Genomic DNA, 27,008 nt, shown 5'->3' with positions numbered 1-27,008 from the left:
TGTATTCACAATTTTTTTTTTTTTTTTACAGCTCTGGGTAATTTTTTCCAAACTATTTTTCATGTACTGTTTTACTCATTCTCTGCATTTTAGATTTTAGTAACAATGTCTTTTTAATTTCTAGAAAGATGATTGATTCTTTTACTAATCTGCCTTTTAAAACAGTGTCATTAATTTTCTTAGTGCTTTATTTCATAGTCTTATTTTTTTTTTTTTACTACTTACACTTATTTTGGAGTCTTCTTATACTATTTGAAAGTTTTAAATAGCATGCTGATTATCCTCTTTTATTTGCTGACTTTCTCATAGTGATTTATTTTCTTTAATGATTTAAAATTTCTTAGGTTTAGCTCATGTTCACACTTACTTATCTGTGGAAGTCGTATGCGATCTGGATTCTTTATAAAGTACCTGTATCTTTTTGTTGTTTGTCCATTTACTTCTGTGAGAAACACTAGTTTCCATGTGCTTTTCTTTTTAGAGCTCGTTTCCCAGCTTGCGTGTTCGTGCCAGTTGGGTAGTGCACATTTAGATCTCACACCTCATTAGGTATGCAATTTTAATTTCTCTTGGAAAACAACTTTTCCCTATCCAGTGTTTTGAACAGACTACAGGCTTCCTTGTTACTTGTAGACACTTTTTTTCGTGGAAAAGATGGCTCTATCAGGGTCCTGGCTTTATTTAAGTGCTTTATTTCCAGCTCTCATATCTCTGAATAAAACTAGGTGTTGAAAACCTAACCTTTTGCTGTCAAGATCCATATTGGGGTCTGGTGGACTCTTTTCCTCCCAGGGGCAGAGGCACCAACACTTATATTTAGTCTTTAATTTCTGAACTTAGCATTTCCTTTAAGATTAGTTTTTTATTTAAAAAATGTTATATTTACCAAGCATTTCTACATATAGTTGAAGTGGAAGTAGAATCTGCATCACTTGAGCCCGTCATATTCCTGAGACAATATGTATTAAGCTAATTTTAATGAATATATATCTTTGAAAAAAACCAAAAAGATCTATTTTCAAATAGTTTAGTGCCTTTATTTAGGTAACTTACTTTCCTGGCCCAGTTATTCTGAAATACAATGTTTAAAAATTTTGGAAAAGATTTCATGAGTATATATGCACAACTTAATTTTAATAGAAAAATTGTAATCCTGATAGAATATGTTGTAAACTTGCCTTAAAACTTATACTTTGGCACTAAATGTGAGAGAAAGTGATCATTCTTTTGTGTTTTACAGACCTCATCTCATTGGTCCCTACTGGGGACGTGACACTTGAACTTACTCTCTTTTCTTTTTTGTACTCTAGTAAGGTGTTACACAAAATTGCGAACGTTTCTCGGTTTCATTCTGTCACTTACCTGACTCTTGCCACCCCTGCTGGAATTTTATCCAGCCTCTCTGTCCTGAACACCCCTATCTACCTCCCACTCCACACCTACCCTGCTTCTGTGGAGCTGCTTCTGGAGGGGTCAGCAGGCATAGCACAGGTGTTTTGTACTTGGAGAGTGAATGAATGCATGTAAGATGTGGACATGAACAGCTGGAGTTCCCCAGAAAGGTATGCTGAAGCTTAACCCCCAGGGAGTGTGACTTGGTTTGGAAATGAGTTCTTTGTTGATGTAACTGAGTTAAGATGAGGTCATTAGGGTGAGCCCCAATCCAACATGATTGCTGTCTTTATAAAAAGAGGAAAATGCCATGTGATGTCAGAAACACACAGGGAGAACACCATGTGATGACAGAGGTAGAGACTGGACTGAGGCAGCTACAGGTGAGGGATGCTAAGGATTGATGGCTTCTTCCAGAATCTAGGAAGAAACAAGGAAGGATTTTCCCCCACCGGCTTCAGAGGGAGCACGGTTCTGATGACAGCTTGATTCAGACTTCTGGCCTCCAGACTGTGAGGCAATACGTTTCTGACGTTTTAAGCCACCCAGTTTGTGTTACTTTGTTTTAGCAGCCCTAGGAAACTAATATGGGTTCCTTCAGGACGAGCCTTAAGGTTCTGCATTAATGAGCTGGAATCTCCTAAAACTTTGCACCTGGTGAATACCAAAAAAATCCTGTCATCAGACTTGAAAACCTTTTAAGATGAACAGCTATCCACTTCCATTTTTTTCTTTTTTCCCTCATAACTGGTCATTTTTTCTTATGCTGCTTGAAAGAATCTTCTCATTCCATGAGGAAGTGAGATTGCCCACCCTTTCTTCACTCAATCTGGGTCACTGCTGAGGAGTTACTTTGGCCTACTGCCCCGTCTAGCCCACTGTGGCATCTCTCTACCCTTTAGCCCTGGAGTTCATCAGGAAATAAAATGCTGAGACGGTCAAAAAAGATGAAGCAGGTTATTCTGTTCCTATCAAGTTTTGCCTTAAGATGTTTTCCCCTGGCTTGTCTGTTTATGCTATATCCAAGAAGAGTCACACAAGAATAAGCACTTGATTTTTCTTTGGAGTCCATCACCCCTATACTTTAAAGAAAGTGGGAAAGTATGAGCTGACCCATCTGAAACTCTTTTTTGTAGATAACAGCTCTACAACAGCAAATCACTACCCTCTGATAGGAGTGAAACCTTATGGATTGCTTTAAAATGACTTGGAGTGGGAGAAAAGTAAAATCATCGAGCTCTTTTTATAAAGGTCAGACTGACTGACTACCTCAAATGATCACACTTATTTTACTTAGTCATATTTTCCAAGCAAGGATGAATATATTTCTGGTTTCTTTTTTTCCCAGTGACCTTCATCCACCCACCTACCACCTTTTCTCCTTAGTGTGTTTTCTCCTTGCTGCCTCACCCACCTACCTACTTCCCATCCATTTCCAAAAGAAAGCTTTGCATGAAAGATGTGCCTATTAATAATGGTATTAAGTTGGAAGGGTGGGGCAGGAAATGAAAGCAGTTTGTCAAGTATAAGTCTTCTGGGAGTTGGGGTGCCAGGAGGGAAGAGCAGATACCCCTGTATCTCAGTGCATGCACCCTTTCTGCCTTCCCTTCAGTCCTCTCCACTAAGGGCCTTGACATGGGCTTGTGGCCTCAGGATGAAGAATTTACAGCTTCTCTCTTCTTCCTATTGTACAGCTGGTTCCCAGTGGCAATTTTGAGAAGTTTGTATTAACCCTTTTATTCTGTGTGCAATGTCCTAAAGGATGAATAAATTTTTAGGGTCCTTTTCCTTCACATTGGTTCAAATCCTGATTCTAACAGCTGTAACCAAATTATTTAACTTCTTTGAGTTCTAATTAATTTCTTTTTTTAATTGAAGTATAGTTGATTTACAGTGTTGTGTTAGTTTCAGGTGTACAGCAGTGATTCAGTTTTACATACACACACACACACACACACACACACACACACATATATATTCTTTTTCAGATTCTTTTCCATTATAGGTTATATTACAAGATATTGAATATAGTTTCCTGTGCTATACAGTAGGTCTTTGTTGTTTATTTATTTTATACATAGTAGTGTATATCTGTTAATCTCAAATTCCTAATTTATTCCTCCCTCCCCTGCTTTCCCCTTTGGTAACCAGAAATTTGTTTCTATTTGTTTTGAGTCTATTTCTGTTTTGTAATTAAGTTCATTTGTATCATTTTTTTAGATTCCACATATAAGGGGTATCATATGATATTTGTCTTTCTCAATCTGACTTACTTCACTTAGTATGATAATCTCTAGGTCCATCCATGTTGCTGCAAATTGGCCTTATTTCATTCTTTTTATGGCTGAGTAGTATTCCATTGTATAAATGTGCCACATCTTCTTTATCCATTCATCTGTCGATGAACACTTAGGTTGCTTCCATATCTTGGCTATTGTAAATAGTGCTGCAGTGAATATTGGGGTGCTTGTATCTTTCCAAATTAGAGTTTTCATCTTTCCCGGATATATGCCCAGGGGTGGGATTGCTGGATCATATGGTAACTCTAATTTTTTATCTGTAAAGTAGGACTAAAAATTATCTACCTTGCTGAGTTGGTGTAAGGATTAAATGGCAATGTTTATGGCCTTGAACAAGGACTCACTAAAACAGGTAATAGATTATCACTGATATTGTTAACATAATAACAATAAGAAATGGAGAAAAATTAAATGTCTTCAATGAAAAAAAGAGATGCTTTCAAAGATATTTTGTTTTATATAATGATGTGTGTATTAGTCAGGGTTCCAGAGAAACAGAACGAATAGTGGGTATAGAGTGAGAAAGAGAAATAGATTTATTTTAAGGAATTGGCTCACGGGATTGTGGAGACTGGCAAGTCCAAAATCTGCAGGGTGGGCCAGATATTGTTAACATTTGGCTCCACGCTCATTTCCAGTTGGCTGTCAATATTCTGCTTTGGAACAGATTCTTGTGTAAATCCATCAAGAAAGAGAAATCTTTGTCTACATGTGAACCATTGTGCTAAGGCTTTCTGAGATTTCTTAGACATCATTCACCTTTAAGAGATGGTGTTGAAGGAGTGGAAGGCACCTGGTTCCTTTTGCCTCTTGTCTGTCTGGAAGCACTTTTTGAAGTGGGAGTACAAAGTCCTCCTTGGCAGGCGAAAAAGGAAGTTGGAGACTGGAGTTGGGCCTGGGATGAAGGGCAATGGGACTATATCATAAGTAGGCCTTGCTGATGGGCTTTGGAGTGCATAGCACAAAGGCATGGGTAGCAATATATTTGATGCAAATCTCCAATTGCTTAGATGCTTATTAATATATCTTTCCCCTAACACTTGTGTGAAGTAGATATTATACTAATTTTATAGATGGAGACCCACGATGCTGAGCTTGCTGTCTCCACGGTCAGCTAGTGGGAGGGCAAAGGTAATACCTAAGCAGTTTCTTCCATCTTTCTCCATAAGGGCAAATGCTAATGGTACCTAACTAAATGACTCTTTCTATGTAGCTCCAAAAAATCTAGAAACAAATGCTGGAGAGGGTGGGGAGAAAAGGGAACCCTCTTGCACTGTTGGCGGGAATGTAAATTGATACAGCCACTATGGAGAACAGTATGGAGGTTCCTTAAAAAACTAAAAATAGAACTTCCATATGACCCAGCAATCCCACTACTGGGATTATGCCCTGAGAAAACCATAATTCAAAAAGAGTCATGTACCACAATGTTCATTGCAGCTCTATTTACAATAGCCAGGACATGGAAGCAACCTAAGTGTCCATTGACAGATGAGTGGATAAAGAAGATGTGGCACATATATACAATGGAATATTACTTAGCCATAAAAAGAAACAAAATTGAGTTATTTGTAGTGAGGTGGATGGACCTAGAGTCTGTCATACTGAGTGAAATAAGTCAGAAAGATAGAAACAAATACCGTAGACTAACACATATATATGGAATCTAAAAAAAAAAAAAGGTTCTGACGAACCTAGGGGCAGGACAGGAATAAAGATACAGACGTAGAGAGTGGACTTGAGAACACTGGGAATGGGAAGGGTAAGCTGGGATGAAGTGAGAGAGTAGCATTGACATATATACACTACCAAATGTAAAATAGATAGCTAGTGGGAAGCAGCCACATAGCACAGGGAGATCAGCTCGGTGCTTTGTGACCACCTAGAGGGGTGGGATAGGGAGGGTGGGAAGGAGACACAAGAGGGAGGAGATATTGGGACATATATATAGCTGATTCACTTTGTTATAAAGCAGAAACTAACACATCATTGTAAAGCAATTATACTCCAATAAAGATGTTAAATAAATAAATAAATGTTTCTGTGAAGGTATTTTTTAATGGAGATAAGATTTAAACGAGTAGATATTGAGTAAAGTGTATTACCCTTCATAATGAGGGTAGGCCTCATCCAATCAATTGGAGGCCTTAATAGAAAACAACTAACTTCACTAGAAGATGGAATTCTGCCAGCAGAGTGCCTTCAGATTTGAACTGCAGCTCTTCTCTGGGTTCCATTCTTCTGGCCCACCCTGCAGATTTTGGACTTGCCAGTCTCCACAATTCCGTGACCCAGTTCCTTAAAATAAATCTATTTATCTTTCTTACTCTATACCCACTGTTCATTCTGCTTCTCTGGAACCCTGACTAATACACACACCATTATACAAAACACAATATCTTTGAAAGTATCTCTCTTTTTCATTAAAGACATTTAATTTTTCTCCATTTCTTATTTTCTATTTCTGGAAAGTATATAACTCCTTGATAGATCTTCTTCCTTTCATTTTTTGGTCAGCTTCATTGACTTACATACAATAAAATTCACGAAGCTCGTTTCCAATTTGATGAATTTTGACAATTTTATACAGTTTCACAACCCACCAAGTCATTATACAGAACATTTCTATCACACCAAAATTTCCAGCTGTCCTTTTGCAGGAAGCTGTCCCTTTCCTAACCTTCTGGTCCCAGGCAACCACTGATTTTCTTAGTATCATTACAATTTTGCTTTTTCTAGAATTTACTAAAAAATGAATTCATAGAGTGTATAGTCTTTCTTATTTCTTTTTTTTTCTTTTTTTTGCGGTACGCGGGCTTCTCACTGTTGTGGCCTCTCCCGTTGTGGAGCACAGGCTCCAGACGCTCAGGCTCAGCGGCCATGGCTCACGGGCCCAGCCGCTCCGCAGCATGTGGGATCTTCCCGGACCGGGGCACGAACCCGTGTCCCCTGCATCGGCAGGCAGACTCTCAACCACTGTGCCACCAGGGAAGCCCCTCTTTGTATTTCTTAATGTCATACTTTTGAGAATATTCCATATTGTTGCATACATCTATACCTTGTTCCTTTTTTATTGTGTTCTCCTTTAGGATAATAATCACATTTTGTTTATCCTTGCATCAGTTGAGGGATATTTAGATTATTTACATTTTGAGCTATTATAAAGGAAGTTGCTATGAGCATTTGAATCACATCTTTGTGTGGACATATGCTTTCTTTTCTTTGGGTGAATATATAAAAGAGAAATTACTGGGTCATAGAGTAGTGTATATCTATCTTTATAAGAGTATAAAAGTATATAAGAGTATAACTGTTTTCTAAAGTGTGTTCCCATGTATAATGTATGAGAGTTTGAGTTGCCTCACATTCTTTCAGACACTTGGTAATTTTGGCAGTTCTCTAGGGTGTGTAGTATCTCACTGTGTTTTTAAGTTGCATTTGCTAATGGTTAATCACATTGCACGTCTTTTCTTGTGCTTATTTATCTATATATCTTGGTTGAGCTATTCAAATCTCTTACTCATTTTAAAAAGCGTTTTCTTTATTAAGTTGTAAGAGTTCTTTATATATTATGGACACAAGTCTTTTAATAGATCTATGTTTTACAAATATTTTCTTCTAGTCTTTGGATTGCTTTTTAATTTTCTTAAAAATGTCTTTGAAAAGCAAATTTTTTAAATGAAGTTTAATTTATCAGTTTTGGGGGTGTTTTTCGTGTCCTATTTAAGAAATTTGGCCTTATTCAAGATCACAAAGATTTTCTTCTATATTTCCTCCTAGAAGTTTTGTCGTATTAGCTCTAAATTTGTAGGTGTATAATGTACTTTTAGTTATATTTTATATATGGGGTGAAGTAAAGGTGGAGTACATTTATTTTGTTTTGACCTTGGATGTTCAATTGTTCAAGTACCATTTGTTGAAAAGAGTATTGTTTCCCAACTGAATTACCTTGGTGCCATTGTTGAAATCAATTGACCATATAAGTGTGAGTTTATATCTAAATTCTCTGTTTGCTTCCATCGACCTGGATGTCTATTTGTACACTGTATCATGCTGTTTTGGTTGCTAAGGTAGTAAAGTAAATCTTGAAATCAATGGAGTATGTCCTCCAACTTTGTTATCTTTTCCCAAATTGTTTTCTCTAGTCTACATAAATTTTATAATCAGATTGTCAATTTAAAAAAAAAAAAAAAAGCCTGATGAGCATTTGATTGGATTACACTGAATCTATGTTAGTTGGGGGAAAATTATCTTTAAAATATTGAGTCTTCTCTCCACCAAAAATAATGTTAAAACTAAGAAATGATTTTAGTAAAGTTGAAGGATACAAAATCAGTATACAAAAATTAGTTGCATTTTAAAAAATTTTATTTTATTGAAGTATAGTTGATTCCCAACGTTGTGTTAATTTCTGCTGTACAGCAAAGTGATTCAGTTATACCTATATATACACTCTTTCATATTCTTTTCTGTTATGGCTTATCACAGGATATTGAATATAGTTCCCTGTGCTATATAGTACACCAGCAAAAGAGTTTCAGAAATAAAAATTAAGAAAACAATCTCATTTAAAATAGCATCAAAAAGAATAAAATACTTAGTAATAAATTTAACCAAGGAGGTATACTGAAAACAATAAGACATGGACGAAAGAAATTGAAGAGGACACAGATAAGTGGAGATATTCTGTGTTCATGGATTGGAAGAATTAATATTGTTAAAATATCCAGACTACCCAAAATGATCTACAGATACAATGCTATCCCTGTCAAAATTCCAATGGCATTTATCACAGAATTAGAAAAGAAAATCCTAAAATGTGTATGGAACCACAAAAGATCCCAAATAACCAGTGCAATCTGGAAAAAGGATAAAGCTGGAGGCATCACACTTCCTGATTCCAAACTGTATTACAAAGCTGTAGTACTCAAAACAGTATGGTATTGGCATAAAGACACAGACATAGATCAATGGGGTAGAATAAAGAGCCCAGAAATAAACTGATACCTATATGGCCAGTTAATTTTCAGCAAAGGAGCCAAGAATATGGGGAAAGGATACTCTCTTTAATAAACAGTGCTGGGAAAACTGGATAGCCATGTTCAAAAGAGTGTCATTGAACTTTTATCTTACATCACTCACAAAAATCAACTCAACATGGATTAAATGCTTGAACATAAGACTTGAAACCATGAAACTCCTAGAAGAAAATATGGATGCTTTAATGATATGGGCAAAGGCCAAACTCCTAGGGTCACCAGTTTTCACAGTTCAGCTCTAGAAGGTGATATTCAGTCAAACTCTATATGTGTCATTTTCCTGAGCTGAGCATCACAACACTTGCTGCAGTGCATGGCAGACCTGAAAACACCAGGCCTCAATTGAGTGAAATCGTTATTCAACTGGTTAGATTGGGTGCAAAACTAGAAGATAATTCCCATCTCAATAAGCTCATAGCTTGCTGGAAATTCATCCTTCTTGTTTTCTCTGGGGTAATTAGCCAAAATCAAGAGAATCACAGAGGTCAGAGAGTTAAAGTTCAGAGGGGGCCACCCTTTAGAAGTGCTGGGGTGAACTGAAATAATTGTGCACCTCTGGAAGATTAACCATTGTGCGAGGTTATCACAGGCCCTAGAGTCAGACTGTGCAGATTTGAATTTTGGCTCTGCCTCTTATTAGCTGTGTGACCTTAACTCTTCTGTGCCTCAGTTGCCTCATCTGTAATATGGGTATAAAATTGTACTTTCATCATGTTGTTGTAAGGCATACATATATGAGCTAATGTATAAAGGAATACATAAAATGAGCTAAAACATAGATTGAGACTTGGAAAAGTATCTGGCAATGAAGATACATTCAAATGTTGGCCATTTTATAATTTTCTTTATTTAAAAACGATCAATAGCCTGTTAGGTGGGTCCTGTACAACCTCAGGAAATAAAGACATTTTTCCTTGGTTACATCTGTTTCAGTTCCTTTATCTGTGCCCAATCCTACAGGGCTTTGCTGTCACCGAAGTTTCCAAGCTGCAAATTGAATTGATAAAATAATTCCCCATGATTGCTTAAGATCTTTCTCCCCAGGAACATTTGCATTTTTATAGGAGACTCTGGAAGATACAAAAACATCCTAGTTCTTATAATTAATTGCTGTTTCTGGCGTTTTGGGCAGGCCTGCTATGCTGTACAACTCCAGGGGGTGTCATACTTGGCAGCCAGTGATGGAAATAATTTGATATAGTGGTTTTCAAACCTTGCTCACTGGCATCTCTGGAATTATGTAGGGAATAGAAAGAGAAAACTCAAAGGGCCCTGTTTCCCCCTACCACCTATAGGATCTTCTGTCTGATTTCCATATTGGACATCTGTCTACTTTAAAAAGAAGGTTTAAAGTCCACAGGTTTAGGGTAAGATCACTTTTTTTAAAAGAATGAATTTATAGAATGGAAAGGTCTTCTCACCAGGAGAGTATTGAAGTCCTTGTGGCTTCGACAAAGCTAGTCTGCTCTGGGATAATGCATGGGATCCTCATGATCAAGAAGCCTGTTATTGTTCACAGTGTACATTTTCACTTCATCTTTGCCAGGTGATCCGGACCCCTTGTGGCTTGGTGAAAACCAAGTGTCATTGTGTGATTGATACAGTTGAATACTGAGACAGTCGATTTCTTCAAATGCCAAAGGTCTCTTGAATTTCCTATCCACAAATATGTTTATTTAGCAAATCAAAGGGACTTACATAAAACTTTATTTTCTGATTATGGAAAAAATAGAATAAAATTTTTACGTTCTCTCCATTCTCTACTTTTGACCTTTAGGATCTCAGCTTTCAGTCTTTTTTTTTTTTTTTTTTTTTAACGTTCACAGAACGTGCACACCTTTTAAATATGGTCATTCACTATTAGAACCTGAAGAGGGTATCTTGATCACCTCCCACCAGGGAAGGGATTTCTCTTTATCACATGTCATAGAAGCCTACATCTTAAAATGCTGTGAATGGAAATATATTGTAAAATTTCTTTAAAATACACAGCACATCCTGTAGAGACTGACATCTGAAAATTGCCTGAGTTAAGTTACATAAAATGCCCAAGATAGTGTAAGGTAAAGGTTGGGTCCTCATGTAAAAATGACAGGAAACATCAGCAGTGGAAAGATTGCAGGGGTGGAAAGAATGCCTATACTACCGGGTATTGTCTTTTCTCATCAAAAGCCTTATTTTCCCTTCCTGTGAGTAGATCTAAGCCCCATCCACTTTACTGTTCCAACCAGTAATGTTCACTGCTTCTGATACTTACTCTGCTTCACTGGCCTATGGTGATGAATCATCAACACAGAATACAGTAAGCCCCCATTAATTCATACTTGGGAATGACTGGCCAAAATAACTGAGTAGGACATTGGTTGTGCTTTCATGGTGGAAAGGGATCAAGAACTGTCTGTGATCCCCAATCCTGGTCAATCCTTTAAACAGATTCAAAAGGGAGCTTGTAGTTTGCTTGTATTTATGAATTTTGTAGTTTTCTTGTGTGGATGACTTTCTACCTTGCAATGGAGTGATGGTTGTGATGGAGCATAGGAAGGAGCACGTTCACAAGGATATTCACCAGCAAATGGGGGGTGTTTGCTGGTCTCCAGACATCCATAAAACACTTGTGGTTTCTCGTAATTATCCCGTTTCTTCGACTTAGAACAGAGCTGTCCGATGAATTTTTTTGCAGTGATGGAAATATTCTTCTACACTGTCCACTATGGTCACCACTAGCCACATGTGGTTATTGAGCACTTGAAGCTAGTGTGACTGAAATTTAAATTTTATTTCAGTTTACTTAACTTTAATTTAAATAGCCATATGTGGCTATAGGTTACTGTATTCAGACAGGGCAGATAGAATGTTTTATTCAGTTCATCTCAGTCAACATTCTGTCAAAATTTACGAGGTCCATTTTGTATAACCCACCTGCGCTGAGGTTTCTCCTGAAGTCTCCAGCTAAAAGACTTCCTTGTGTTAGTTACTGAGCACTGTAACTGGACCCTAGAAGTGGCACATATCTATCTTGCCCCATATTGTTCTTTCTGTCACCCCTGACCCCACTCCAGATGTTAAGAAATTTATTGAGAGAAGGGACTAATTAGAGAGCTTGTGCTTAATAAAAACTCAATGAGCATTTGTTGAATAAATGCAGAATTGCACCAACCATAAATGTCTGAATGCACTTATGTACTGCAGAAAGCGTAGATATTACTAGGCAACAGATACATACCCATTGAGGTTCATGCGTTCAAAAGTGTAGCCAGTTAGATGGCACGTGTCCTGGCTGTGTGAGAGAAACTGGGTCAGTAGAATAGGTGGGAGAGAATGACTCATAAAGTGACCACAGGGTGTTAGCCTATTTTATTTGGCTTGGAGGCAAAAATAATTGTGGAGACCGGAAGTACTAATGATTTTTATTAAAGTAAATGAGGGGGCGTGGCCACTCAGAGTACACTAACACTTTATGAAGAATTCTGGGATCAGTCCTGGTGAAATAGTGATAAATTCATCCTGACCCACGCTTTTTTCCAGAATTAGTTTGTAAAATGATGAACCCTCACTTCCTAAATTTTCTGCAGATGCTACCATTGCTGGGGAAATGTCACTGTTAGAGAATAGAAAACTGTTATTCCAAAGAGTACTGAAGACTGACTGAATGAGGTCTGGAGCATTATTGAAATGGTAAGATAAACTCAAGTACTTTCTGATAAAAGAAAAATTCTTTTTAAAAAATGTGGTCCCTTCTGAATTATGGCCAAATGTCACCGAATCATTTTCAGTGAAATTTTATCTGTTAATGGGGAGGAGATGGGACGAGGCTCTGAGCTCCTCCTGGCAACCCTGCAGCTGAGGCTGTTCTCCCTTGAGATAGCTGGTAATGGAAGCAGCTGAAGCTGGAGGTCATTAACATTTTGAGAACACCACAAACTGACACTGTGTAATATTATGACATTTCATCCCGAGACATTTAATCTCTTTTAATCAGTGTTTATGTTGGGGATACTTCACAGTTATTTGCTTTTGCATAAAAATGGAACACTTTGGCATGTCATTAACATAAGACTGGTTTTCTTTATTACTCATTGCAATTGTTTCTAGATCTCTCTCTCTCCCTCCCTTCCCCTGTACCTCTCTCCTCTCCCTTCCTTCTTTTCTTCTCTTTTCCCCCTTTTCCTCTCTTCATCGTTTCTGGCTTTTGCTTTCACCTACGCTTTTTTTTTTTTTTATGCGGTACATGGGCCTATCACTGCTGTGGCCTCTCCCGTTGCGGAGCACAGGCTCTGGACGCGCAGGCTCAGCGGCCATGGCTCACGGGCCCAGCCACTCTGCGGCATGTGGGATCTTCCCGGACCGGGGCACGAACCCGTGTCCCCTGCATCAGCAGGCGGACTCTCAACCACTGCACCACCAGGGAAGCCCTCACCTATGCTATTTTTGAAAGCCCTTTCAATTTTTCCCTTTGCTGATATACTTCTTGGGATGTTAGTGATCTGAGGTTCTCAGGCTACCTTCTTAGTAAACTTCTGCTGGAGAGTCTGGAAGAAAACCCACCTCACCTCTCTGAAAAATGCTCATGGTCCTCATCGTCCTAAGTTAGGAGCCACTTGTTCCCCTCTGAATGTTCCTCCAGCCAGGGATGACTTCCCTGCACGTACTTTTCTTCTCCCCTAACCCTAACACCACACCCCACTCCCCACCCGCTACCCCCCCTTTGCTTCTCTCATTTGCTTCAGATATTGTCGTAAGCTTCCAGCATCTGTCCTCATGTCACCAATTCTTTTTCCTCCTTGTGAGTGAGGTGCTTTGTCTTACTTTAAAGCTACTTCAACTTTTCTTCCCCCCGCACAACCTTTTCATTAAATGCAAAACTGATAATTGTTGATTATTTTATATTAGAGAAAGGATATATTCCTGAGCGTAAGCAAGTGGTTCCACATTTCAACCCACGAACTAGGTGTAATTTTCTTTATTTAAAACAAATGAGCATTTATGTTAAAATTATAAATCTCTTATTGTGCCAGGTCGTCAAAACCTAATCTCAGTTTAGGGAAGTGTTTCTCAACCTTGACCTTGCTGACATTTGGGGCTGGGTGATTCTTTGTTTGGGGGGTGCCATTTTGTGCACCGTAGAATGTTCAGCAGCATCTCTGACCTCTGCCTATCAGATTCCAGCAGCACCCCCCACTTGTGACAGCAAAACATGTCTCCAGGTATTGCCACATGTCTGCTGGGGAGCGAGATAGTCCCACATTGAGAGCCCATGTGTTTAGTGGAGTGCCTCTTCCTTTCTGTGGGGTGATGTCTAAGAGCGAAGGCAGAGACTTGAGGGATGGAGAAGACCTTTCCTTGAAATCATTCTTCATCTACATAGACTCAAAGGAGGGGTCTCTGTTCCCATTTTGACTTTGGGCCCCTGGTGCATCTACTACGATCTTACAAATGACTTTCAGAGCAGCTGTCTCTGCTCTGCTCTCAGGCGCAAAGCTCTTCCTGCATTATTGCAAGATACTCTGTTACGTGGCCTCAGGCCTGTCCTGGTGCCATGCTGGGGAGCCGGGCTGAGGGACAGGACACAGGAATCTTGCTGGTTCCAGGTACTCCCCTGGGGCTAGGGGCCCAGTTCTGTCTGATCTGGGATTCCCAGTTCCGTCTGCAGAGACCGTTCTGTAGGAAACAGAGCTTAGGAACCCACCATCATTTAACTTGGATTCTGCCGTGGCTGCTCTTGTTCCCCGCAGTCATGACCACTTTTATGTAGTCTGAGGACAAGCTGGCCTGGCTCTTCATCTGGTTTTCCAGAGATAATGTTTTATGGCTTGGGGGTTACATACTTCATAGTGATGCTTTTAACACCAAAAAGATTTTCTCTGCCATATTATCCCTTCCCTGAGGCAATGACTTCTACTGAATGAATGGGTGGGAATAAAAAGATACAAGAAAATGAGAGAAAAAAGTTTTGGTTAAAATTTCAATTATTAAAAAAACAACAGGGCTTCCCTGGTGGCGCAGTGGTTGGGAGTCCACCTGCTGATGCAGGGGACGCGGGTTCGTGCCCCGGTCCGGGAAGATCCCACATGCCGCGGAGCGGCTGGGCCCGTGAGCCATGGCTGCTGAGCCTGCGCGTCCGGAGCCTGTGCTCCGCAACGGGAGAGGCCACAACAGTGAGAGGCCCGCGTACCACAAAAAAAAAAAAAAAAAAAAAAATCACTTTTATATTCCAGTGCTATATTACCATAGAAATATAAATATTTGGAAAACTAGATAAAGAGTCATTTTATCCTCAGCCTACAGAAGGATGATTAGGACTGTTGGGGAACAAGATACTCCCAGGGAAGCAAAGAGCTTAGCTGATGGTGGACTTCTGAGCTGGGTGTCCTGTGGGTAGGACTCCCATGATGGAATTGGGAATTTAAGATGACGTCGTATGATTTCACCTGTGCGCTATGGTTTTGCTTTGGTTAATGAGCCAAAGGTTCCTTAGTAATCCTCTGCAGTTCTGGGCATCTGGTGATCATTGCTCTTTGCGAGGCCTCTGGTCCACTCCTCACTCTCAATTCCCCAATGTATATTTGGTTTATATTCTTCTTTTCTAAAGTATTAGTGTAAGCCATGAATTATTTCATGAGTTGTAATTTACATAGATAGTATTGGGTTCCTTATTTTTTTCACTCAGCCCTCTGTATTTAGAGTATGATGGGTCTAAACTGTTATCTCTGTTTTGTTTTAAAGTGCGTTCCTCTGATTACCAATGATTTTCGGCCCCTATCATATATTGGGTTTCTTTGGCTCTGAATTGGCTCAGATATCCTTTACTCATTTTTAAAATTTGAGATTCTTATGCTTTTTTCATATGCATGAGTTTCTTGTATATTTAGATAATCATTTCCTGTGGTTTTATTCCTCTGGCAAATATCATCTCTCTGCAACAGCTTTATGTTAACTTGATTCACAGAGATTCTTAATTTGATGTGATTAAAACTATTAATGATGCTTTTGGAATTTTAAGTTCTTCCCTAACCCTAGGGCACATTATCTTCTGCCTTGGTTTCTTTTGGCTTATTTCTTTAGTATACGTGGATTCCATTCTTGTAGGTGATAATAGGTATGGATTTTTTTCCATAATGAGCAGCTTTCCTATCATCGTTCACTAAACAGTCTGACTTGTGGTACCACCTTTATTATGCAGTAAATTCTGAGATACGAGTCTGTCTTACAGCCATCCTGGTCTGTAGGTCAATTTGTCTATTTTTGTATTAATATTATACTGTTTGTATTATAATGACCTTCTAGTAAGTCTTAGTAACTGTTAGGCCAAGTGTTCCATCTCATATGCTTATCATGGTGATGTTGTCTAGAATCATAACTCAGGGCTGCTTGTAAGCATCACTTTGGGGACTAGGATTTCAACATATGAATTTTGGGGGAGATACAAACATTTAACCCATAGCATAATGACAGAGAGTACGTGAATCAAGGGAAACTCTTGAACGTTGCTGGTGAGAGTGTACAAAGATACAACCAGTAGGAAAAACAAGTTGGTACTACGTTATAAAGCTTAACATGCACCTTGTCCATAATACACCAGTTCTATTCCTGTATGCATTATATACCACAAAGAAATAGTTGTTTATGTATCCAAAAAAGAGATAGAAGAATATTTGCACCAGTATCATAACCAACAAATTGGCAATAACAAAATGTCCTTAGGAAAATGAATGAACAAATTATACAATATTTGTGTAATGAAATATCTTTTCAACAGTGAAGTTGAACTACAACAATGTGTATCACCAAGGGTGAATTAAAAAGTATTATTAAGCAGTAAAAACAAGAGTGAAAAGAATGAATTTAAGATTTCAATTTTATAAATTTCAAAAAATAAGCAAAACTAACATGTATTAAAAAGTGTGATTAGGGGCTTCTCTGGTGGTGCAGTGGTTGGGAGTCCGCCTGCCAATGCAGGGGACGCGGGTTCGTGCCCCGGTCCGGGAGGATCCCGCATGCCGCGGAGCGGCTGGGCCCGTGGGCCATGGCCGCTGGGCCTGCGCGTCCGGAGCCTGTGCTCCGCGATGGGAGAGGCCACAGCGGTGAGAGGCCCGCGTACCGCAAAAAAAAAAAAAAAAAAAAAAAAAAAAAAAAAAAAGAGTGTGATTAGGGCGCAATGGTTGAGAGTCTGCCTGCCAATGCAGGGCACATGGGTTCGTGCCCCGGTCCGGGAAGATCCCACATGCTGCGGAGCAGCTGGGCCCGTGAGCCATGGCCACTGAGCCTGTGCGTCTGGAGCCTGTGCTTCGCAACGGGAGAGGCCACAACAGTGAGAGGCCCGTGTACTGCAAAAAAAAAAAAAAAAAAGTGTGATTAAACTGGAGAGGTTGTGGAGAAAAGGAAACCCTCCTACACTGTTAGTGGGAATATAAATTGGTGCAGCCACTACGGAGAAGAGTATGGAGATTCCTCAAAAAACTAAAAATAGTGTTGCCATATGATGCAGCAATCCCATTCCTCGGCATATATCCAGACAAAACTGTAATTCGAATAGATACATACATCCCTATGTTCATAGCAGCACTATTTACAACAGCCAAGACATGGAAACAACCTAAATGTCCATCGGCAGATGAATGGGTAAAGAAGATGTGGTATATATATATATACACACACATACATACATACACACACAATGGAATATTACTCAGCCATAAAAAATGAAATAATGCCATTTGCAGCTACCTGGATGGACCTAGAGATTATCATACTACTCCAAGTAAGTCAGAAAGAGAAAGGCAAATACCATAGGATATCACCTATATGTGGAATCTAAAATATGACACAAATGAACTTATCTATGAAAGAAACAGACCCACAGACATAGAGAACAGACTTATGGTTGCCAAGGGAGAGGAGAGGAAGGGGAGGGTTGGATTGGGAGTTTGGGGTTAGCAGATGCAAACTATTATATATAGAATGGATAAACAACAAGGTCCTACTCTATAGCATAGGAAACTATATGCAGTATCCTGTAGTGAACCATAATGGAATGGAATTTAGTAATAAACTCACAAACTCAGGTTACTGAGTTTTATTGATGAAGAATGAGAAAGGAGAAAAGGATGATGGAGAACAAAGAAGTGTCAGTGGTTTGGATATTTTCTTTTTTAATTGGTGGTTGTTCATGGGTTTTTGCTCTTCTTTTATGTTCATAACTTGTATATGTCACATACATTCCTTTCACATATCAGATATTCCAAAATAAAAAAGTCCAAGGCAAGTACACTTATTAAAATGACAAAAATTGTCAACATGTACTATTTTTTCCATTATTCTAAAATAATCCCTTCCTCCTTGAAAATCACTTTCTGTCTTCTTTTACCTCCTTTGTTCCTTTTTTAAGATCAAATTTTATTGTTTTATTTTGTATTTATTTTACTTTATTTTATTTTATTTTTTTTTGCGGTACACGGGCCTCTCACTGTTGTGGCCCCTCCCGTTGTGGAGCACAGGCTCCAGACGCACAGGCTCAGTGGCTATGGCTCATGGGCCCAGCCACTCCGCGGCATGTGGAATCCTCCTGAACCGGGGCACGAACCCGTGTCCCCTGCATCGGCAAGTGGACTCTCAACCACTGCGCCACCAGGGAAGCCCCTGTATTTATTTTAGTTTAAGTTTTTAATCTGTTTACTCCACTTGATTGTAAGATTTATGCCCCAATTATTTTCCATTTGATCCCCTCCTATCCATTTCCCATTTTCTTGGAGCTGCAGTGTGCTTTCAGAGACTGAAGACTATATCACCTTAAATTGTTTGCTCTCATACTTTCAGTTGGATTTGGCCAATGGAAAGCCCTGGTAAACTAGAGGGTGAGAAGAGAGAGAGATTGAGGAGCCTTTTCCTGCAATTTCCTTGTCTTTGGGTAGCACCTGTATCCCTTGTACTATAGTTTCTTCCAGGCATCTCTTCCTCCATGTCTCAAAGTCTCATTGGTTTACCATTATGTCCTGCTCGCCCATCCAACTTTAGATGTGGTGGCAGCTTCTCACTCTTGCTGGCCTTGGGGTGCCTCAACTCTCCTTATCTTGTTCTGAAACATTTCTTAACACATCTAAGCAGCTCCTTCATTAAAACCACTTAATTGGTACCATCTGGGGTAAAGTTTTCCTACTGCCAGAATCTTGTTATACACTTGGTCTACCTCAGTCACTGCTGTTTCTTCAACATCTAGAATAATACCTAACGTCACAGTAGTAACTAAAAAAATTTGTTTTTCTAAAGAAAGAAAGAATGAGGACAAATACAAAAGGTGCACTCATAGTACCTTAGAATTTGAAAGGACTTTGATGGACATGTCATCCAACTTTTCCTGTTATAGGTATGGAAATGGAACCTGGATGAAACCAAGTTCACTGGAGAGGAAGTCTAGTCCCCCACGTATAGCACTAGGTACTGATAGATGTCTTCACGAATAACAGCACAGAAAATTACCACATGATTGTGTCCCACCAGCAGCAGCTGATTAGGTCAGGGCTGGGAAACAGACATCTGTATTATGGATCTATCTATCGGCTAGTAGCAGCCCATGAGAAATCTGGCATGAGAACTCTACCCAAACAAAATGATGACTAAAGAACACTTAATCAGATTCTCTTCCTTGGAGAATTTGAGTGCGAAATACAAAGGGTGTTCCAGTTGGTGATGAAGGCTGATACTGGAAAAGATACAGAAGTCAGGTATCAGAGATGATAAGCTGGCAGGGGTCAAGAGAAACTGAGTATGTAGAGATTGTGAATACATTCAAGTTCAAAGTACAGGTATCATGAGTAAGCAGAAACTAAAAGATATCTAGCAGTAGAGCTAGAGAGAGGAGCTGAGTTACAATATTGGCAAGAGATTGTCTAACTAAAGAACAAGTTAATGTTGGTAGTAAAATGACTTTGGATCTTAAACCATCTTCTAATTCTCAAACTCTATTCTTCTCCTTTGAGATCCAGAATATATCTGTTACTGGGTTAGCAAAGATTCCCTTAGTCCTTTTTTCCATATATATTTTTACAACAAACCCTCATTATCTTAAGTTCTAACAGCTACAAAAAGGTGGAAAAACCAAAGCTCGGCTCCCAACCTAGTATTTTTCCCACATATCACTCACATTGAGTTATCAATCAAAATGTTTAATCTCATTTGTGATTTCTTCCTAATTCCAGCCTAGTTTAGAGAAAGTTTAAAAACCTATTCTTTGATAGTTTCACCATGCAGTAATTGCAGTCTAATATTTCCTTTCTTTCACAACTCTGTGTGAGTGTTGGAAAATATTGATCAATGGCACAGGATAGAAAGCCCAGAGATAAACCCACGCACATATGGTCACCTAATTTATGACAAAGGAGGCAAAAATACACAAAGGAGGCAAGAACATTCAGTGGAGAAAAGACAGCCTCTTCAATATGTGGTGCTGGGAAAACTGGACAGCTACATGTAAAAGAATGAAATTAGAACACTCCTTAACACCATACACAGAAATACATTCAAAATGGATTAAAGACCTAAATTAAGACTGGACACTATAAAACTCTTAGAGGAAAACGTAGGAGAAACACTCTTTGACATAAACCACAGCAAGATCTTTTCTGACCCACCTCCTAGATTAATGAAAATAAAGACAAAATAAACAAACATGACCTAATTAAACTTAACAGCTTTTGAACAGCAAAGGAAACCATAAACAAGACAAAAAGACAACCCTCAGGATGGGAGAAAATACTTGCAAATGAAGCAACAGCCAAAGGATTAATCTCCAAAATATACAAACAGCTCATGGAGCTCAATATCAAAGAAACAAACAACCCAATCCAAAAATGGTGGAAGGCCTAAATAGACATCTCTCCAAGGAGAACATACAAATGGCCAAGGGGCACATGAAGGGATGCTCAACTTCACTAATTATTAGAGAAATGCAAATCAAAACTACAATGACGTATCACCTCACACTGGTCAGAATGGCCATTATCAAAAAATGTACAAACTATAAATGCTGGAGAGGGTGTGGAGAAAAGGGAACCCTCTTGCACTGTTGGTAAGAATATAAATTGATACAGTCACTGTGGAGAACAGTGTGGAGGTTCCTCAAAAAACTAAAAATAGAACTACCATATGACCTAGAAATCCCACTCTTGGGCATATACCCTGAGAAAACCATAATTCAAAAGGACACATGTACCCCAATGTTCATTGCAGCACTATTTACAATAGACAGGACATGGAAACAACCTAAATGTCCAACGACAGATGAATGAATAAAGAAGATGTGGTATATATATACAATGGAATATTACTCAGCGATAGAAAGAAACGAAATTGAGTTATTTGTAGTGAGGTGGATGGACCCAGAGTCTGTCATACAGAGTGAAGTAAGCCAGAAAAAGAAAAACAAATATTGTATATTAATGCATATATGTGGAATCTAATAAAATGGTACAGATGAACCTATTTGCAGGGCAGGAGTAGAGACACAGACATAGAGAACGGACATGTGGACACAGGGTGGGAAGGAGACAGGGTGGGACAAATTGGGAGATTAGGAATGACATATATACACTACAGTGAATAAAATAGATAGCTAGTGGGAACATGCTGTAAAACACAGGAAGCTCAGCTCGGTGCTCTGTGATGACCTAGATGGCTGGGAAGAGGGGTTGGGAGGGAGGACCAAAGAGGGAGGAGATATATGTATACATATAGCTGACTGACTTAATTGTACAGCAGAAACTAACACAACATTGTAAAGCAATTATACTCCAATAAAAAAAATTAAAAAGAAAAGGAAAAAAAAATATTGACAACAAACAGAAGGTGTTCCGATGGGTAGACTCAAATTCCCCCAAATCCATTGTATATAGTTTTTTACAGATTATCTAAATTTTAAGTGAAGAAATAGAAAAATATCAACCTCTGGGAGATGACAGTGAGGAGGGTTACCTAAAAGATCAGTTATTTCATTCTTTCAAAATTTTAATCTCTAGTAGCCAAAATCCCAAGCAGAACCACTCTGAGAATAGAATCTTAGGGGGAGATGCAGCTCAGTAGCGGAACAAGACAGAGAATGAAGTGATAATGCATGAAGCAGAGAGGACTCAGAAGGCAGCAGCATTAGGATTGTATAAAGAGCAGCCTGGGAGAGAGGAATTCATGCTTTTGGGCCGATTCATAAAGGGGTGATTAGTATGAGCAAAATGTAGGAGTGTCATTTATCTTGATTGTCCCAAAGCCCTTGATAGAATATTTTCCTGAAGACTCTTTCACAAAAAGTGAACTCAAATTGCCTTGAAAATTGGCTGATGAGCCCAAAAAAAAAAAAAAAAAAAAAAAAAAAAAAAAAAGAGCAAATGTATCTAGTTTTAGGGAAATAGCTGAAAATGATAAAGAACTGACATCATTTTTTTCGTCTTCTCACATTTTCAAAAGTTAGCTGAGAAAGTAGTTTTCAAAATATGTGATGAGCTAAACTTATTGTGTGTTAGGTTCCCTGAGTGCAGTGGCCATATATTCTGAGCCAAAGTGAGGAAGGACTTATGTTGCTTCTGGGTGCAAGAGGTGGCGAGATGCCATTTGGAAGCCAACTTATTAGAATTTCTGCCACATTCTTTACTGTGTATAGGAATTTCAGGACAAACTTTTTTTTTTTTTTTTTTTGCGGTACACGGGCCTCTCACTGTTGTGGCCTCTCTCCCATTGCGGAGCACAGGCTCCGGACGCGCAGGCTCAGCGGCCGTGGCTCACGGGACCAGCCGCTCCGCGGCGTGTGGGATCTTCCCAGACCGGGGCATGAACCTGTGTCCCCTGCATCGGCAGGCAGACTCTCAACCACTGGGCCACCAGGGAAGCCCCTAGGACAAACTTATAAATAAAGATAATTCGAAAAAATTCTAGACGTATGTTTTCAAGCAGTGAGATTTGTGATTACTGATATCAAGGAGCTTAGAATCTGAGATAAGGAAGTTGAGATGTGCTCACCACACCTTAAACATGATAAAACAATTTCAGAAACCTGGAGATAACAGAACATATTAACATCATTTCTGGTTTTCTTTTTTCTCTCCATTCTAACCCTTTCTTCTTCTAATCTGAGAGGGTTTAAAATGTAAATTGGATCATGTCATTAGCCTTAAAATCCTTCAAAGACCTTCCATTGCACTTTGCAAATAATTCAGAGATCTTGTTAATCATTGTATTTTCTACTAGTCTCTACCTAGATGGTAGTAGGAATGTAGTGACAATTCCTATCAATAAAAGTAGTTAACGTGGCTGACATAGAAAACGGACTGTAAAACATCAGCTATTTCAGTGCTTGGGTCTGATTGGTTCACCAAAACCAAGGGTGCATTTCATTTTGACCACATTATAACCACTCTAAATGGTTATGCCAGTTGTGATCTGCACAACTTGAAGGGTATTGACTGAAGGAAAAATGCAAGAGTTGTGAGTTAAGTTTTATTCAGGGCCTTACTGAGGACTAGAGCCTGGGAGACAGTCACTTAGTAGCTCTGAGGAAGTTGTTCTGAAGAGGGGAGAAGCCAGTTTATATGTGATTTTTTGGCTAGAGAACCTGTGCTCTCAAGTATATATCTTGGTGAAAGATTACTGCTAGTCAAGAAGAGATATCTCAGGTTAATGATCCTAGTGCTTTTCTATGTAGGAGAAGATGCAAGAATCTGGGTTCATTAAAATCCTTCCAGAGGGCTTCCCTGGTGGTGCAGTGGTTGAGAGTCCGCCTGCCGATGCAGGGGACATGGGTTTGTGCCCTGGTCCAGGAGGATCCCACATGCCGCAGAGCGGCTGGGCCAGTGAGCCATGGCCGCTGAGCCTGCACGTCCGGAGCCTGTGCTCCGCAACGGGAGAGGCCACAACGGTGAGAGGCTTGCGTACCACAAAAAAAAAAAAAAAAAAAAAAAAAAAAAAAAATCCTTCCAGAGATATACATCTATGTAAGGGGGCTGCTTGTCCAAAGCACAGAGTGCCTCATACTGTTACCTTAATTTCCTCTCAGAGTGCACTGCTGGTCAGGACTGCAGCAGGTTGCAATTTTAACCCTTACAGAGTTGAGTAGTAGACAGAAATGCTCTTTGTTCTTCTCTGTTTTCAGTTCTACAGTGGGTACATAGGTATCTGAGAGCTTTCCCACATGTAAGAAGTCTGTGAGTTTTCAGAGCCTTGAAAGTGGGTGCTTAGCTTTATTTGTCTTTCTGTTCCTTACAGAGTCTATTATTTTACCTGAGACTGAATTGGGAATTAGTTCATATTTATTCATTTAATGGAATTTTAAAATAATCATGTATGTTCTTATATGTTCTCATTTTGAAATAATTTCAGTTTACAAACTAATATTTTTTTAATTTTTAAAATTAATTAATTTATTTTTGTCTGCATTGGGTCTTCATTGCTGTGCACAGGCTTTCTCTAGTTGCGGTGAGCGGGGGCTACTCTTCATTGCAGTGCACAGGCTTCTCATTGCAGTGGCTTCTCCTGTTGCGGAGCATGGGTTCTAGGCATGCAGGCTTCAGTAGTTGTGGCATGCAGGCTCAGTAGTTGTGGCGCACGGACTTAGTTGCTCCGCATGTGGGATCTTCCTGGACCAGGGCTCAAACCCATGTCCCCTGCACTGGCAGGCGGACTCCCAGCGACTGCGCCACCAGGGAAGTCCCCAAAGTAATATTAATATTTTAATAATGCATACTTGGTCAGTTTATTTTAAAAAGTCAAAACAAAGCATCATAAAAATGACTCCTATATACATTAAAAATGTTAAATTTTAAGACATGAAGTGTACATTCATTCAACAATCTTTTGAGATAGCGCTCAGGCCTATTCTTTGACCATTTATACTCTATTCTTTGTGCCCATTGATAAAAGTTCTGATTTATTTTATTACATTAATCATAAGGTATGACCCTAAATTTCCATATTCTTGAAAGTAGAATAAGAAGTTAGATACTTCTGACACAATACCAGTGTCAGAATCCCTTTAGATTTTTTATCTTCTTTCCCCTTAACCTTATATAATTGTCTTGTCTGCAACTCATTTGATAGTGAATTTTTGCCTATTTCTGAATCTTTCTAAACCATTCAACCTCAAATTGATGGAAACAATTCAATTTCTCCCAGTTAACATTTTTAGTTTATTTAATAGTAAATTTAATTACATACTTATAGTTACCAGTAAAATCCACCTAAAGAGTTTGGGAAGAGACATCAACTCATAGTAAGCATATCACTCAAAGATAGGAACAGAATGTCAACATTCAAAAGGTGTATTCGTGTGAGCGTTCATCCTGTAGCAGAGAGCTGTGGGTAAGCAGAATCTGTTAACCTGAGGTCAGTTTGGAGAACTTCTGTTGTTTTGTAATTATAATTACATTGTAATTACATGATTAATAAGAATGTCTAAATAATGAATAGAGTCTAAAAGAGTAAACACAACATATCCTAAAGAGTCTCAATATTTAGGCTACAAAGAACTCTACACTCTGGATCACACACTGATCTTAGCTAATTTGGGGTATGACTATGGCTTTAAGATGAAGGAGTGCAACCATTAAATTTGTGAATCAGGATCCTTTGTACACTATTCATTTAAGAAAGTCTTGACTTCAAAAAGTGGTGACTGAAGATGGTTTTCAAGAGCAAGTGGAAGAAAAGTGTGAAATTCACAATCATTTACACTTTGATGCTAATGGCGTCAATGAAAATAACTTTTGCACATAGCACATTTAAAAGGGTTTTCAGGAACGTTATCTCATTTGAACCTTGCACGCTGTGAGCTCAGTACTGTGAGTACAGTCATTCTCCTGGTTTCTTAGATGAGGGAGCTGAGGCACAAGGAGATTAAACGATTTGTCATAGGTTTTAGAATATTAATACACAACTGTCACTCAAATCACATCACTTCAATTTTTGTTTTTCCCTGCTAAAGCTTGTTGTACGATAAATTGTCTTGAGCAGAGTAACTTGTCCTTCTGCAATAGGGAAAAAAAAAAGCAATGAATTATTATTATTGTTTATTTAACTCCATTACCACATGCTGACTACCCTAAAACTGCATTTCTCTGTATAGGTCTGTCTTCCCTGCTAGATGAGCTACAGGAGAACAGTGACCTCCTCCAGTTTGACTGCCAGTCCTCTTTATCTAGTATGAGTCTGCTGACATTAATTTGGCTGAGCTGAATTCTAAGAGATAGTGCTTTATCCATTTTAGAAATAAGAATACATTTTAGGAGCATGTTGTATTATTTCTAAGCAAAATTTGATGTTTTATAAAAATGGGATAGAGGAAAATCTTGGAGATTTGAGGAGGAAGAATATTTCAGACCTTTTTCAAGAGAACCTCAGAATATGGTGAGTCACGTTATCATTCTCACATTCTTCATCCTTATGTTTACTAGTTAAATCTATGGTTTTTCTATTTGTAATTCACCGTCTTATTCTTTATTTTTATTAATTTCTTCCTGCTTTCTTTATGTGTGTTTTTTTAATTGACATGTAATGGACTTACAATATTATGTTAGTTTCAGATGTATGACAACATATTGATTCAATAATTTTATACATTACAAAATGATCACCACAGTGAGTCTACTTACCATCTATTGCCATACAAAGTTATTAAAATATTATTGTTATTACAATATTATTGACTGTATTTCCTATGCTGTACATTACATGGCTGTGACTTATTTATTTTATAACTGGAAGTTTGTACCTCATAATCCCCATTCACTTATTTCTCCCATTTTCCGCATCCTCTTGCCCTCTGGCAACCACCAGCTTGTTCTCTATATCTATTAAGTCAGCTTCTGTTTTGTTACATTTGATCATTAGTTTTTTGTTTGTTTGTTTGTTTGTTTTAGGCTTCTACGTATAAGTGGTAACATAGATCATTTGTCTTTCTCTGTCTGATTTATTTGACTCAGCATAATACTCTCTGGGTCCACCCATGTTGTTGCAAATGGCAAGACTTCATTCTTTTTATGAGTAATATTCCAGTGTATGAATATACCGTATCTTCTTTATTTATTCATCTAGCAGTGGGCACAAGTTGTTTCCATATCTTGGCTATTTTACATAATGCTGCTATGAACATTGGAGAGTATATATATTTTTGAATTAGTGCTTTCATTTCTTTGAATAAATACCCAAAAGTGGAATTGCTGGATCATTTAGTAGTTCTATTTTTAATTTCTTGAGGAAACTTCATACCGATTCTAGAGTGACTGTATCAATTTACATTCCCACCAAC

The 27,008-nt window shown here is 38.6% G+C and overlaps 1 long non-coding RNA gene across 4 annotated transcripts in view; it reads left to right on the top strand.

The window, feature by feature from the left end:
• LOC307195309 overlaps nucleotides 1-27,008 on the top strand; it is a 442,224-nt gene that overhangs the window by 178,752 nt on the left and 236,464 nt on the right. For all 4 annotated transcript variants that reach the window (XR_013830787.1, XR_013830788.1, XR_013830789.1 and 1 more), the window contains one exon: nucleotides 12,304-12,406. This is a non-coding gene — a long non-coding RNA (uncharacterized lncRNA). The remainder of the gene's footprint in view (nucleotides 1-12,303; nucleotides 12,407-27,008) is intronic.

This window comes from Stenella coeruleoalba (genome assembly GCF_951394435.1).
Source record: "Stenella coeruleoalba genome assembly, chromosome: 12".
Taxonomy (NCBI): Eukaryota; Metazoa; Chordata; class Mammalia; order Artiodactyla; family Delphinidae; genus Stenella; species Stenella coeruleoalba.
This window is presented reverse-complemented; position numbering and strand designations above follow the sequence as displayed.